Source organism: Neofelis nebulosa, chromosome 12 (assembly GCF_028018385.1).
Source record: "Neofelis nebulosa isolate mNeoNeb1 chromosome 12, mNeoNeb1.pri, whole genome shotgun sequence".
NCBI classification, from domain to species: domain Eukaryota; kingdom Metazoa; phylum Chordata; class Mammalia; order Carnivora; family Felidae; genus Neofelis; species Neofelis nebulosa.
Genome location: NC_080793.1, coordinates 68,210,963 through 68,225,542, shown reverse-complemented (window position 1 = coordinate 68,225,542; position 14,580 = coordinate 68,210,963). Strand labels below are relative to the sequence as shown.

The window sequence follows — 14,580 nt, the reverse complement described above, 5'->3', positions numbered from 1 at the left end:
GGGGCGGGGGGGGGGGCACCCCGGGGGCCAGCATGCACCTCCTTCCGCTTCTCCCAGTGTCAGCAGCAATCAGGAACTCGTCGCTGTGCGTCACCTCCAGCCTCTGAAACGTTCTGGCTGGGAATCAGATCCAGTGTGGAACACCTGCCCTCCACTGCGGTACCACAAACACAATGCACCGCACGCCACTTGGCAGCAGGGAGAAAAGAGGCCTATTAACGTCCCTGACGTTATTAACAAGGGCAGTCCCGTGGTTGTTGGCGCGCGCGCGCGCTCTCTCACGCACACGCGCACGCACACGCACGCGCAGACACACAGACGCACACTTCCCCAGGCCTCTAAAGCTTTGCACAGGCCCTTGGCTACTTCACTGTCAATCAAGTACTGAATAAAACAGATAGCCCTCTCCTGGGGGGCCGTGGCCCTCTTGGATAGCAGGTGTGTAGGGTACGGGTGCGTGTGGCAGGGGTGTGTGCACGGGTGTGGGTGTGGGCAAGGGGGAGTGGGGGGGGGGTAGGCGCTGGTGTCTGATGGCCATGGACCGACCCAGGGTCACCTGCGCAGGTGGAAGGTGTGGGGATTGCTGAGGCCGAGGGGACGCGTGTCCCCTGTGTAGCCCTCTCAGGCCAGCGTCGCCTGTGCTGGAGGGTAAAAGGAGGGGTGGCGGGGTGGAGCGGGTGCCAGACCTCGTGGGTGGCATGTTGGCTTGACCACGCTCCCCTGGCCGCAGGACGACGTCCACCCCTGGCACTGTCACCGTCACGGCACTGGCCGTGTCCGCGCCACGCCTGGCGGGCTGGCTTGCCCCCGCTCCCCTGGTGGCGGGTGGCTCCCTGCCAAGCCCGCCTGCGCCCCCCGCCCCCGGCCCCCTGCCGCCCTGGCGCCCCAGACAGTGGGGCTCTGTGAGTCGCTCTCCTGGGGGCAGCTGGATGTTTTTCTATAGAGGGGACTCGTCATTAGAGGACCCGGAGGCTGAGGGGTGGCACCTTGAGCTGTTTTCCTTTCTCTTTGGCCCCATTTACTGATGGTCTCGGAAGGAGCGCGGCGCGGGGCCGCAGTTCACTTGTCGTGGTGAAGGCAGCTTGACAGCTGCATAAATCACGCCGAGATACCACTAATAGGTTGCTGCCCGCGACTGTACCGGACCACCCAGGCGCAACGCGAGGCCCTCCGAGCCCAGCCGCACGCAGACAGTAATGCCGATCGCTTAACCCTTTGTCCCCCGCCCCCGCGCTGGGCACTGCGCTCCCGACTCCCGTCCCCTCCCCCCCCCCCAATCCCCACCCCAGACCTTGCCGGCGGGGCGGGTCTCGCACCTCCTTCCCCACCCCAATTCTTCCGGTCTCTCCAGCTTTCCGCGGAGCTGGTGCTCCCAGCAGGCGATGAAAGGAAAAAGGCCTCGCCGCAGCCGGGGTTGGTACAGGTGGGATGGCATTGACGGGGGCAGGGAGCGAAGGGCAGCGAGGTAGCCGCGGAGCAGGTAGGCAGAGCGCAGGGGCAGAGCGCACAGGATTCTGGCCCTTGCACCTGCAACTCCTACTTCTTGGCCACAGGCGTCGGGTCCGTGCCATCTAGTGACAGACATGCCAGGCCCCTGTCCTTCGTGCAGGAGGGAAGAAGCCTGCAGTGAAGTTGCAAGGAGAGAAGCATGCCCCGTGTCGCAAGCGCGTTAACTACGCATGCTCACACTGTGCGAGGTGCCAGGGACACCAAAGAGAATGAGACAGTATCCCTGCTCTCTGGAGCTCATGGTCCTGGACAATCCGATGTGACAAGGCCTTCCTCGGCTGGCCCTCCCATGAGCATCTGTTCTCAGCTCCTGCAACTGTCCCCTTGCTGATTCTCCTGCAGTCAGGCTAGTCCCCATCTGCTTCAGCCCCTCAAGCTGTTCCCCCTGCGGGGCTTTTGCCTTATTTGCGGTTTCTGTTCTTCGGGGATCTAAGAAAGGGTGTGGCTCCCTCCTTCACCCTTCAAGCAGATTGGGCAGATGCCCTATTCTCAGCGAAGCCTTTCCTAAACACTGAGTTAGCACCTAGCAGGTTAACTACCTGCACTCCCCACTCCTCTCCCCCCTACCCCCCCCCCCGCCCCGCCCCGTTTTTTTTTTTTTTTGAGCGCCAGAGGGGTCACAAGTGATAGAGGGAGAGAGAGACAGAGAAGTGCAGCTCACCCAAGAGGGGTTCCTGCTCACTTGATTTGAAACTGGAACAAACCATGAGATCATGACCTGAGCGGAAGTCAGGTGCTTAACATGTTTAACGGACTGAGCCACCCAGGCACTCTCCCCTGCCTCACTTTTTAAATAGCACTTAATCACTTTCAAATACACCGTATAATTTCCTTCCTTCTTTCTTTTTTATTTTTTTTAAATTGTGTGTCTTCCCCTACTAGTGTGATCATTTTTTGAGGATAAGAACTTTCATTTGTTTTGCTCACTGGGTGATTAGATTTGCTATCCTGGGTGATTAGAATATTGCTTCAACATAGTAGATGTTCAATAACTATTCGTTGAGTGATTGAATGCTCTAACAGAGGACAGCACAATGAACCACGGAGACTTGGAGGAAACTGGGTGTATTAGCTTATAGGGGTTGGGGAAGGGATCAGTCTTCTTGTCAGAGAAGTTGGAAGTCATGAAGGAATCAAGAAGGCTCACTTCCCCTTTGTCACTGCTGAGCATCACATCATTGCCTCCGAGAAATATTCATTTTCCTGTAGGACAGTCAAGTATATCTGTGCTAGGCTGAGTAACGGTCCCCAAAGATGTCCCTGCACAAATCCTTGGAACCTTGGTAAAGAGGACTTTGCAGGTGTGATTAAATCAAGGATCCTGAGATGGGGAGATTATTTTGGCTTATCTGGGTGGGCCCAATGCCATCCATCACAAGTGTTCTTATAAGAGGGAGACAAGATGATCAGAAAGAGAGAAAGAGATACAACCATGCAAGCTGAAGGTGGAGCCATGTTGGGCCAGAATCCAAGGAATGCAGGATGCTTCTAGAAACCAGAAAAGACAAGAAAATGGAATATCCCCTAGAACCTCCAGAAGGAATTCAGGTCTGCCGACACCTTGCTTTTAGCCCAATCAGACTGGTTTTGGAGTTCTGACCCTCAGAACTTTCAGATAATAAATTTGTGCTATTTTAAGCCATGAGGTTTGTGGCAATTGGTTATACCGTCAATAGGAATCTAACAAATACCCCTTTTAAAAATTGTGAGCACTTGTTTCCCTCAGTCTTAACCTTGTTTTGAGCTTCTGCTCTGCTGACCTCACTCCTGGAGGTGAGCTGTACTCATACATCTTCTTTTTTCTTGGCACGCGACCTTCTCAAAGCGGACCTCATCTGAGAGTTCTTCGTCCAATTCTTAAGTGATTTGCATGGTTTTTTTTCCAAAAGGGAGTTTTCCTCATCTCTTTCTTATTGAAGTGAGTGTGCACAATCCACTTTTTTTTTCCTATGTATTTATTTGTAAGTGCTTCCGAACCTTCTTGAGGGACTCTCTCAGCAAATCCCAAAGGGCTGTACTGGGGTTTCTGGCACGGGCTGGCCCTTCCATGTCTGAACTGTCTCTGCTGGGATCGATACTCGACTTTATTTCATTCCCCCCAAGACCTGAAGTCCGGTAATAGCACTTTGGTCTGTGTCCCTGCTGTACCAGTCTGTGCCACCATCAAATGAGGGGTGGGCCAGGGCAGGAGAATTCTGGTCATTTGTCTGAGCAGAGATATCTGATGACAGCTTCCTCTTGGCACTCCTCCTCCCTCTTTCTGTTGCTATCTTCAGGTATCACTGGATGAAAGGGTCTTGGTTAAAGACATTACCCAAAGAATAGGGCAGAGGATTCTTTTCTTAAATGATCTCCTTCGGTTTTTCCATGAACACAATTAACTGGAGCATGTCTCCCGAATGGTCACTTATTTGCGCATTCAGCATGCTTTTGTTGAATACTTACCATGCACAATGCTCTCTGCATACCAAGAAGGAATAGGCAGAAACCACTCCAAGTTCCGTGCAGATGAAATTACTTCTATAGCGTTTACAGAACTGAATGTAACCATTGAGAAAATATCAGTAAAGGGGCGACTGAGTGGCTCAGTTGGATGAGCATCGACTTCGGCCCAGTTCATGATCTCGTGGCTCCTGGGCTAGATCCCCTCCTCGAGCACTGTGCTGACAGCTCAGGGCTTCGAGCCTGCTTCGGATTCTGCGTCTCCTTCTCTCTCTGCCCCTCCCCACCTCTCTCTCTCTCTCTCTCTCTCAAAAATAAATAAACATTAAAAAAAAGTGAAAACAAAAGAAAATATCAGTAGAGCTCAGGGGATGAATTTGCTTTGTTCTTTGGAATAAGTTGGAGGTCAACCCCTTTTCTTTCTAGGCTTTATCTTCCAGAAGATGGGACTGCAGGTTGAGTGACAATCAGGATATTAAAAGAGCAAGAAATAGGGCACTAGCAGTAGAAATCGATGATGTTACTTAGAGGCTGGAAATTTGTGTCTTTATCTTCGACCTGCATTTGCAGGTATTGATCACTTGAAATGTGGTCGGGGCAACAGAAGGCTGGCTTTTTAATTCTATGTAAGTTTAAACTTAAAGAGTTAACTCAGTTATTGGAAAGCTCTTAAGTATGTTCAGAACAAGTTGGGTACATGAATCTCCATTTTCAAATGCAAATTTTATGAAATCTAAATATAGATAAAGTATTTCTGGTAAAAGTTAGCATCTAAGTTGAGATGTGCCAGATTTTGAAGCCTCAGTTTAAGAAAAGATATAAAGTATTGCATTCATAATTTTATTTATTTATTTATTTTTTCAACGTTTTTTATTTATTTTTGGGACAGAGAGAGACATAGCATGAACGGGGGAGGGGCAGAGAGAGAGGGAGACACAGAACCGGAAACAGGCTCCAGGCTCCGAGCCATCAGCCCAGAGCCTGACGCGGGGCTCGAACTCACGGACCGCGAGATCGTGACCTGGCTGAAGTCGGACGCTTAACGACTGCGCCACCCAGGCGCCCCTGCATTCATAATTTTAATTGCATGTTGAAATGATAGTATTTTGGAGATACTGGGCTTCAGTAAAATCTTTTTTTTTAATGTTTATTTATTATTAAGAGAGAGAGAGAGAGAGAGACAAGCATGAGCGGGGAAGGGGCAGAGAGAGAGGGAGACACAGAATCCAAAGCAGGTTCCAGGCTCTGAGCTGTCACCACAGAGCCCGACACAGGGCTCGAATTCATGAACTGTGAGTTCATGCCCTGAGCTGAAGTCGGACGTTCAACCGACTGAGCCACCCAGGTGCCCCTTCAGTAAGATCTTTTATTAACATTAATTTCACCTGCTTCTTTTTACTTTTCTTTGACATGATCATTGAAAGATCATTGTTATCCTTCCGAAAGACTTCTTAAGCAAGATTGGAAATATTTGATCGCTCTTCACGATAATGTCTCCCAGTTTTTAACAGAGTTAAGAGTATAATAATTTTTGAATCTTTAATTCAAACAGTAATATTTGAATCCTTGCTGCTGTTTCCCTATGGATTTTATGCTGTAGAGTAGATTAAAGAGAAAAGATACATGTTAGCCATACACACTCACAGAATGTGAAACAAAGCATGGTAGAAACCCAGTAATCAAGAGTAAAACTGCCAAGGCAGGCAAGCGAACAGTCACAGAAGCACCCGGATGAATGCTCGGCTCCTTACTGGCTTTGAACTGAGTGTCTCTTCCACCAGCGTCCAGTTGATACATGCAGGAAGCTCGTCTCCTACCCCTTCACATGCTTCTTCCTTTACCCTCAGCTTACTTGGGAGCTTTAACCACCCCCTTTGCTCCTCCATTTCCTCAGAAAAGATGTCCTTTCTCATTTATGATTTATATTTATTTATATGTGTTCTTGGGACTTTTCTGCCTAAACACAGCAACAACAACTCAGGTGTTATTGTAGTTGCCTTTATCATAAGAATGCTGTGTCTCTCCAGTCTGCTACAGACACACACACACACACACACACACACACACACACACACGTGTGTGTGTGTGTGTACAAGTGCACGGGGGCCCTGTGGTAGTATGGTGCAATCTTCATATTTATCATGGTGTTCTCACAAAAGCTACACATGATCCCTGTACTGGCTTTAGCCCCGATGCCTTCAGAGTGTATACACATATTAAAAGAATAAATTAATGAGCATGAGAGACTCCATTATTTGGAGTCTGTCCCTCCCTCCCCGCTTCCTCCCTTCCTCCCTCCCTCCCTTCCTTCCTTCTTTCCTTCCTTCTTCCTTCCCTCCTTCCTTCCTTCCTTCCTTCCTTCCTTCCTTCCTCCCTCCCTCCCTCCCTCCCTCCCTCCCTCTCTTCCTTCCTTCCTCCTTCCCCTTCTTCCTTCCTTCCCTCTTCCTCCCTCCCTCCCTCCCTTCCCTCTTCCTTCCTTCCTCCCTCCCTCCCTTCCTTCCTTCCTTCTTCCCTTCCTCCCTCCCTCCCTCCCTCCCTTTCTCCCTTTCTTTCTTCCTCCTTCCCTCTTTCTTCCTTCCTCCCTTCCGCCCTTCCTTCCTTTCTTTCTTCCTCCTTCCCTCTTCCTTCCTTCCTCCCTCCCTTCCTTCCTCCCTTCCTTCCTTCCTTCCTTCCTTCCTTCCTCCTTCCCTTCTTCTCTCTTCCTTCCTCCCTTTCTCCCTCTTTCTTTCTTTCTTTCTTTTCTTTCTTTCTTTCTTTCTTTCTTTCTTTCTTTCTTTCTTTCTTTCTTTCCTTCTTTCTAACAATATATATATCCCAAATATTGCAGCATGAGATACACTTACACTAAAAAATGATTAGTTATTTATCTAAAATTCAAATTAACTGACCAACCTATAGCTTATCTGGCAACCCTATATGTTTAGGATCTGTTGAGCTGGAGAATTGCAAGGTTTGCCAGATTTAGCAAGTAAAAGTAGGACATCCAAACATGTGATATTTTGGCCACACTCATACTGAAAAATTATTTGTTGCTTATTTGACATTCACATTTAACTAGACGTCCTGAATTTTCTATGGCAACCCTAATTCTCGAAGAAGTGGTTTCCTCTGTAGGAGAGTGGGCTACCCGTGGAAGTACCAGGGGTGGGAATTAATGTTCTTGTCTAAAGTTCTGGTAATGTATCGTCTTAGAAAAGACCAGAAGCCTGAGGACGTCGTGGAGTAGGATGGTTTCTGTTCGAAGCTCTGGTAAGTGGTTCAGGCTGGCTGCCCGATTTATGGAGGGCGTGGGACTTGCACGGCTTCGGCGCAGTGTTACTATTTAAATCTAACTCGGGTCGACCATTTATGCTTTTGGAATAAAGCCATCCTCTTCCACCTGCTCAACCCCGCCTTGCATTCTGGTGTTGACTTATTCAGTAGAGCCCAAGCCATTTCTTCGTGAAGGAAGATCTGTAGCTCAGAGTGTCTGAACCAAACAGGAATTGAAACAAGAGTGAGGAAGAGAGGGAGGAAACAGTTTATGTCTGTGACATCTTTTTTCCAATTGTTAGTTAATCATTTCGGGCCATTAACAGTAAGACCGAGAAAAGTAAAAAGACAGAGGAGGGGACAGACCTGGGCTCTACGTGGCCTTTAGCCATTCACTTTCGGGCTTACTTTCCTTCATTTAAACTTTGTTTACCCTCCCCCACCGGATTGCTAGCAAAAATACTTTTAAAAGAACATTAACAGGCGGAGGCTCAAGGATCTTGTTTTCTTTTAATTCTTTTTGATTTATGTTCCTTTGTCTCCAAAGCTCCTGTAATCTCCCACCTCTTCACATCCAGTTCCCTGCTGACAGCCCCGAGGCAGCCAGCCACCCCCCACCCCCTCAGCTTTGAGATAAACCATCCCGGGCTGGATCATTAACTACACAAACTTTCTCTCCTGAGCCTTCTCTTAAATGTTGGGAACTCGAGAATGCCTTCCTTGGAAATGAAGGAAAGCAAACATCCCAGGTTGTGTCCTCAGAAGCCTGTAACCAGAGCTTTTTATTAACTCTGGTGGGAGTCGGGCTTTGATCTGAACTGGTCCGGGAACTCCTTTATTGCAGCTGACATTTATTGAGCGGCTACTATGTGCCACTGGCCGGGGTGGCAGGGGAAGCGAGGACAAATATGATGGGGTCAGGCCTACGGGAGCTTGCTTGTAAAATAGTTGGGGGCAATTATACTGGTCCTCCAAGACCCTTCGGTTCACTGGGTTAGAAACCCTGCTGAACACCGCCAAACAGCCTAACTCTCTAGCGCGGCACATTAAAAAAAAAAAAAAAAAATACATGTAAACACTTACTTTTGTGATGACTAGTGCCTTGCTCCCTCAACTGGCTTCTCAGCATTGTGAGCTCCCAGAGGGGAGGGGCTGTATGTGTTTTGATTTCTGTTATGCTTTCAGCCTCCAGGAAATATCAGCCAAATGAAGGAAGGAGGGAATGCACCACAAGACCAGACAATTGTGCCCATTCGTTGCAAATGAAGAGCGATGTGAGCAGGGAAGGCAGCCACTCATTCGGGAAAGGCTTTGCCTTCGATGATGATGTGGTGAAGGAGGGAGTGTGATAAGGGACCAGCCTGCAGAGGGCTGATGCTAGAAGTAGACCCCGGGTATCCTGATGGCAGAGACTACAGAGCTCTGGTCTCCACACCGTCTGAAGGCCTTTGTTCCAAGTCGCGTCTAGTGCTCTGCGACTCTAACATCTTTCTTCTTCACTGATGTGTAGTTAGTTTCCTGCTGACCTGAATAAAAGGTGACCCCTTTCTTTCTGGCCATTGTATCTCTCAGCTCTGTTCACTCCACCGTGGTAGAGAGAAGCTCTCAGTAGACCCACTAAGCACTTCATGCATACTCTTGAGGCATTTATTTTCCATGAATTGTAAAGTGCCTGGTGCAGAGTAAATGCTACATAGTTGTTTGCTATGGTTCTTATTAAATAATAAAAGGGGAAGGGAAGCATGGATTTTTCAACCTTCTGTAATGGGGCAGACACTCAGCTTGGTGATTCATTATTTTTTTTATTAAAAAAAATTATTTATTTATTTATTTATTTTAACGTTTATTTTATTTTTGAGACAGAGAGAGACAGAGCATGAACGGGGGAGGGGCAGAGAGAGAGGGAGACACAGAATCGAAGCAGGTTCCAGGCTCTGAGCCATCAGCCCAGAGCCCGACGTGGGGCTCGAACTCACGGACCGTGAGATCCTGACCTGAGCTGAAGTCGGACGCTTAACCGACTGAGCCACCCAGGCGCCCCCCCAAAAAATTTTTTTTTAAATGTCTATTTATTTTTGACAGAGAGGGAGAGAGACAGAACATGAGCGGGGGAGGGTTAGAGAGAGGGGGAGACACAGAATCTGAAGCAGGCTCCAGGCTCCGAGCTGTCATCCCAGAGCCCGACACGGGGCTCGAACCCACAGACCGTGAGATCATGAGCTGAGCCGAAGTCGGACGCTCAACCGACTGAGCCCCCCGGGCGCCCCTCAGCCTGGTGATTTAAATGCATTTTATTTTATGATCCTCAAAATAACACCACACGGTTGGTATTTTAAATCTCACTTTCGGCCTAGGGAAACTGAGGCTCTGATAGGTGAAGTGAATTGTCTTATGCCACATGGGTTGTTCTGTGATCTGGGTGCTATCCTGCTTCAAAGCCTGGGCTCAGTCAATTAGTACCATTTGGTACCCACTGAGTAAGATCCTCCCCTCTCTGCTTTTGGCTCCGTCACTCATGGACCATATCTGGTCGGTTTCTCCTACATTGGATACTTGCTCAGGCCACCGAGGCTTTGCCTGTGCTGTTCTCTAGGCCTGGAAAGCCCTCTGTTCACTTCTTTAGCTACTTAGCCTCCACGTGGCTCCTGGTTTTAGCTCAAGCATCATCTCTGGGAATCCTTCCAAGACCATCCCCCTGCCCCTTTTTCAATCTGAGGGAGGTTTCCCTCCACGGTGCTGTTTGAGGCTCCTCTCCTCCACCCTCTGTAAACACTCTGAGCCCCTCTATGTAATTACTAATGGTCTCTTTTACTAGGCTGTAAGCTCTTTTTGTCTATTTCCCATCGTAAGTATGGTCCTGGGGCATAGCAGTACTTACTACATACATGCCGGTTAGATGGGATTGGCATGGCTGTGGAGATATGTCTGGAAAGAGATAACCTGTTGGAAAGGGGTAGGGTCTGGAGATGCTGAATGTACTGAGGACTCACACTTCAGGTAGTTGCAACAGGAGTACACGGGAGAGCTCGGAATGGGAGGTGACGAGAGGAACGTGGGGATTTCAGTCCAGCCGCGTGGATTGGAAGGAGGGGAGAGGAGGCACCAGGACAGTAAGGAGATTTCTCAAATAAGAATAGACTTCAGGTGATGAGGTTGGCCGTAGGAAGGGACAAGAAGATTCGAGATGGGGACGGGATAAAGAGAAAATCGATAAGGGTCGAGAGAAGACTCAAACTGTTCCTTGCTTTCGATCAAGCTGGATGTTAGAATGCACGAGTCAAGGCAAGACGGGAAATAAAAGTTGAAGACCAGGCTCAGGGCCACTGGTTCTCCAGGTTCTCCTCCTTCTATGAGGCAGGTAGGAGCCAGAACCAGGCCAGCTGCTAGAGGTCTGAGGCTTTGGGGCAAACCCACCTTTTATGTTCAGGTCTGAGCCTTAGAAATGTGACCCAGACACCAGCCTCAGAAAGACCTTTAAAATAAAGGGATTTGGGGTGTGGCGCCTGGGTGGCTCAGTTCCTTGAGCCTCCGACTTTTGATATTGGCTCAGGTCATGATTCCAGGGTTGCGGGATTGAGCCCCGCCTTGGGCTCTGCACTGAGTGTGGAACCTGCTTAATATTCTCTCTCCCTCTCCCTCTGCTTCTCTTTCTCTCTCCCATTCTCTCTCTCTCTCTCTCTCTCTCTCTCTCTCTCTCGTGTGTGTGCTCTCTTTCTAAAAATAAATGAATAAATAAATAAAGGGAGATTTTTTTTTTTTTCCTTTAGGTAAGAAGCCTTTACTTATTTTCCTTCTAGGATATGAACTAGTCACAGGGTTTCACTGGGCTTATCCAGCCACCTGGGAGAAATGTTTGGGCCACATGGGTTACAGCTAAATATACAGTGGTGGTAGCTGAGGGCTTGGATTCTGCCTGCTGAAAGAAACAACATGTAGTTGTTAATTGATATGTGGTAACTTTTAAAAAGCATTCGCATGGCTCCCCTGGGTGGCTCAGTTGCGTAAGCAGCTGACTCTTCATTTTGGCTCATGTCACGATCTTGCGGTTCATGAGTTCAAGCACTGCATCAGGCTCTGCAGTGACACTGTGGAGCCTGCTTGGGGTTCTGTCTCTCAGTCTCTCTCTCTGCCCCTTTTGTGCTTGTGTGAGCACACATGCTCTCTCTCCCTCGCTCTCTTTCTCTCAAAATAAATCAATAATAAAAGAGAATTAGCATTAATATTTTTTTGCTGTCCAAATTAATATGCATTCATTGCAGAAAATTTGAAAATGGGACCCACCATGAAGAAGATGAAATCACCAGTAATCCAAAGGCCCAGCGATGATCGTAACCAATGTTGATGGGTCGGGGTGCAAACTTCACCCACTTGGGGGCTATTCTCATAGGCAGTCATTGCGCAACCTTTAAACTGTTGATGTGATTCAGGGAGAAGTTCTGGGAAGGATGCATTATGAAGGCAAAAGGAAAATTCTACTATGGGTGGAATGGAATAACATTTGTTGACAAGATGGATGCTGGGTTTTTGGTGATCGCTATCACGCAACAAAGGTTGGTAAGTCTTCAGTCTTTTTTCCCTGGTGTGACAGGATTTTTCCATGTTGGCAACTGAGCGTATTAAAAACAAGGACTTTATTTTAACTTCACCCTTAACAGACAGACGTTCCTCTTGCTCAGAACACTTCCATGTACTCTTCCAAGGTGGTGTATGAACGCTACCTTGTTGTAAAAAGCCACTGTTAGTCTCACCAATCTGTGTATCAGTTATCTGTTGCTGTGTAACAAGTTAGCCCCGAACTTGGAGGCTTAAAACAACACTTACCATCTCACATTTTCTGTGGGGCACGGATCTGGGAGCAGTTTGTCCCAGTCATTCTGGTTCAAGGTCCCTCGTGAGGTTGTAGTCAAACTACTGGCCAGGGCAGATCTTCTCTTCAAGGGAGAAGTATCAAGGAATCTGTGTACATGGTTAAAACCATCATGATTTATACAGCTATACTGCTGACTTCTACTCCTCTGACTTCTTCGCTATAATGTAATATGTAAATTATGTAATACATATAATGTTTATGTAATATTTTGTGAACACATATATTAACACAATATATAAATTAACATATTACATATAATATACAGTATTCTATATAATATAAAGAATTATATATTAATGTATAATAATATCATACGTAAATCTAAAATAATACGTAAATACATTTCCCAGGGGCGAAAATCAAAATATAGATGACCAGACTCCCCTTTGATCCCTCTCCTGACATAATTCTCGTCAGCTCAGAAACTCTGAGCTAAACAGTACTCTGAGGCCTCTGTATCCCTTTCTAGATGTTTCCCTATGCACTTGTACTTTCTATGCAGAAAATATTCCGCGCTTTGTGTCATATAGCCTGGGTATTCTCTACCTTGTCTTTTCCAGTTAACAATACACTTTGAATCCACCTTTTTTGTTTAAACTAGTTACAAACTATTCCAAAGTAGAGATGGGCCACAATCCACGCAGCCATTCCTCCAGTGCTGAACACACATGTTGTTTCACACGACCGATGACAAACCCTGTATATGTCTCTTCAGGCACATGTGCTAGACATTCCCAAAGATGAGTACCAAAAAGTAGAATTACTAGGTCAAGTTTTTTTATTTTTTGAAAGAGAGTGTAAGTGGGGAAGGGGCAGAGAGAGAAGGGGACAGAGGATCTGAAGCGGGCTCTGTGCTGACAGGCTGACAAGCGAGCCCAACGTGGGGCTCGAACTCATGAACTGTGAGATCATGAACTGAGTCGGAGTTGGATGCTCAACTGACTTAGCCATCCTGGTGCCCCTAGGTCAAATTTTATCATTAATGCCACAAAGTGACTAGAAGGAAATTGAAAGGCAGATTTGGTTCCATTCAACTTTTTATTTTCCAGAAAATGTCACCTTTTCCTTACATCTTTCCTCAGCTTCTCCCGGCCAGCTGGTTAGCTGCACGGTCCCGAGACCACCAGGAGACATGCAGAGATGGCAGATGCCATGCTTCATGGGAAGAGAAGATGGACTGTGGTGACAGACCCTATAGCTGTCCCCTCTTCTCGTGCCATCCTTCCCTGTGTCCCTGCCTTTGTGTAGTCCCGCCCCCCTCGGCATAACTAATAAAATATGGCAAACACGGTGGGATGCCACTCTGTGATTATTTAAGCAAGACTCCCACCTTGCTAGCGGATTTACCCGTAGTCTCTCTCCCCTCGTTGGCCAAGGGAACCGATGGATCCTAGAGTTGAAAGGAATCAAACACTATCTGCAACCAGGTACGTGAGGAAGCAGATACTTTCCTGGGTTAGCCTCTGATGAGAACCCAGCTCTGGCCAACATACTGGCCACAGCCTTGGGAGACTCTGGGTAGAAGACCTGGCTAAGCAGTGCTCGGACTCCTGGCCCACAGAAAATATGGGACCATAAGTGTCTGTTCTGTTCAGCCACTGAGTTTGTGGTAATTTGTAGGAATAGATAACCAATACACATGGTTCTACTGAGATTTTCTTTTTAAAAAAAAATATGTACCTTTAATAAATACCTTTCTACTGTTGATCTTGCCTCTTTATTTTTTTTTAACGTTTTTATTTTTTTGAGAGAGAGAGAGAGAGAGAGCGAGCGAGCATGAGCTGGGGAGGGGCAGAGAGGGAGTGGGAGACACAGAATCCGAAGGAGGCTCCAGGCTCTTAGCTGTCAGCACAGAGCCTGACGTGGGGCTCGAACCCATGGACCATGAGGTTATGACCTGAACTGAAGTCGGATGCTTAACTGACTGAGCCACCCAGGTGCCCCTGACCTTGCCTCTTTAAATCACACATTTTATTTAAATGGTTAGTAGTTGAACCAATCAGCTATTGCTGTATGAAAGATACTGCAGACTTCACTGTTTTCTTGCTCATGTATCTGTAGATGAGTTAGGAAGCCAGGACTGATTAATCTCGGCTGGGCCCCAAGCTCCCTGTTGGTTACAGGTCTGCTCTGTGAATTTCTCCTCCTCCTTGGATCAGTGGGTAACTGAGGCTTGTTCTTCTCATAATGACAGCCAGGGGTGGAAGAGGGCAAGCCCAACCATGAAAGCACATCTCAAGTCTTGCTTGAGTCAGAAGCATTAACATCTCACCATCCAAAGTCAAGGCACAGAAAAGTACCCTCTTCCAACCCCAGAGCCATGACAAAGATATAACACAAACTGGGGAGGGAGCAGGTTGGGGAGATACTAGAACCAGGAAGTCAGTCTTTCAGTGAAAAAAGCACTTGATTGGGAGTCCAGAAATTGGGATTTTTTCTTGCCCTTTGATGCAACTTTTAGCAAATACATTAATCTCTCCAGGTGTATTATGTTCTTATCTGTAATA

At 47.5% G+C, this 14,580-nt stretch overlaps 1 long non-coding RNA gene across 1 annotated transcript; it reads left to right on the top strand.

Annotated features, from left to right (window-relative positions):
- The first annotated feature begins 327 nt into the window (after positions 1-327).
- LOC131491978 (uncharacterized) lies at positions 328-13,778 on the top strand. Its single transcript, XR_009251757.1, has 3 exons — positions 328-438; positions 8,389-8,740; positions 13,156-13,778. It is a non-coding gene; the product is annotated as an uncharacterized LOC131491978 (long non-coding RNA).
- Positions 13,779-14,580: the final 802 nt, after the last annotated feature.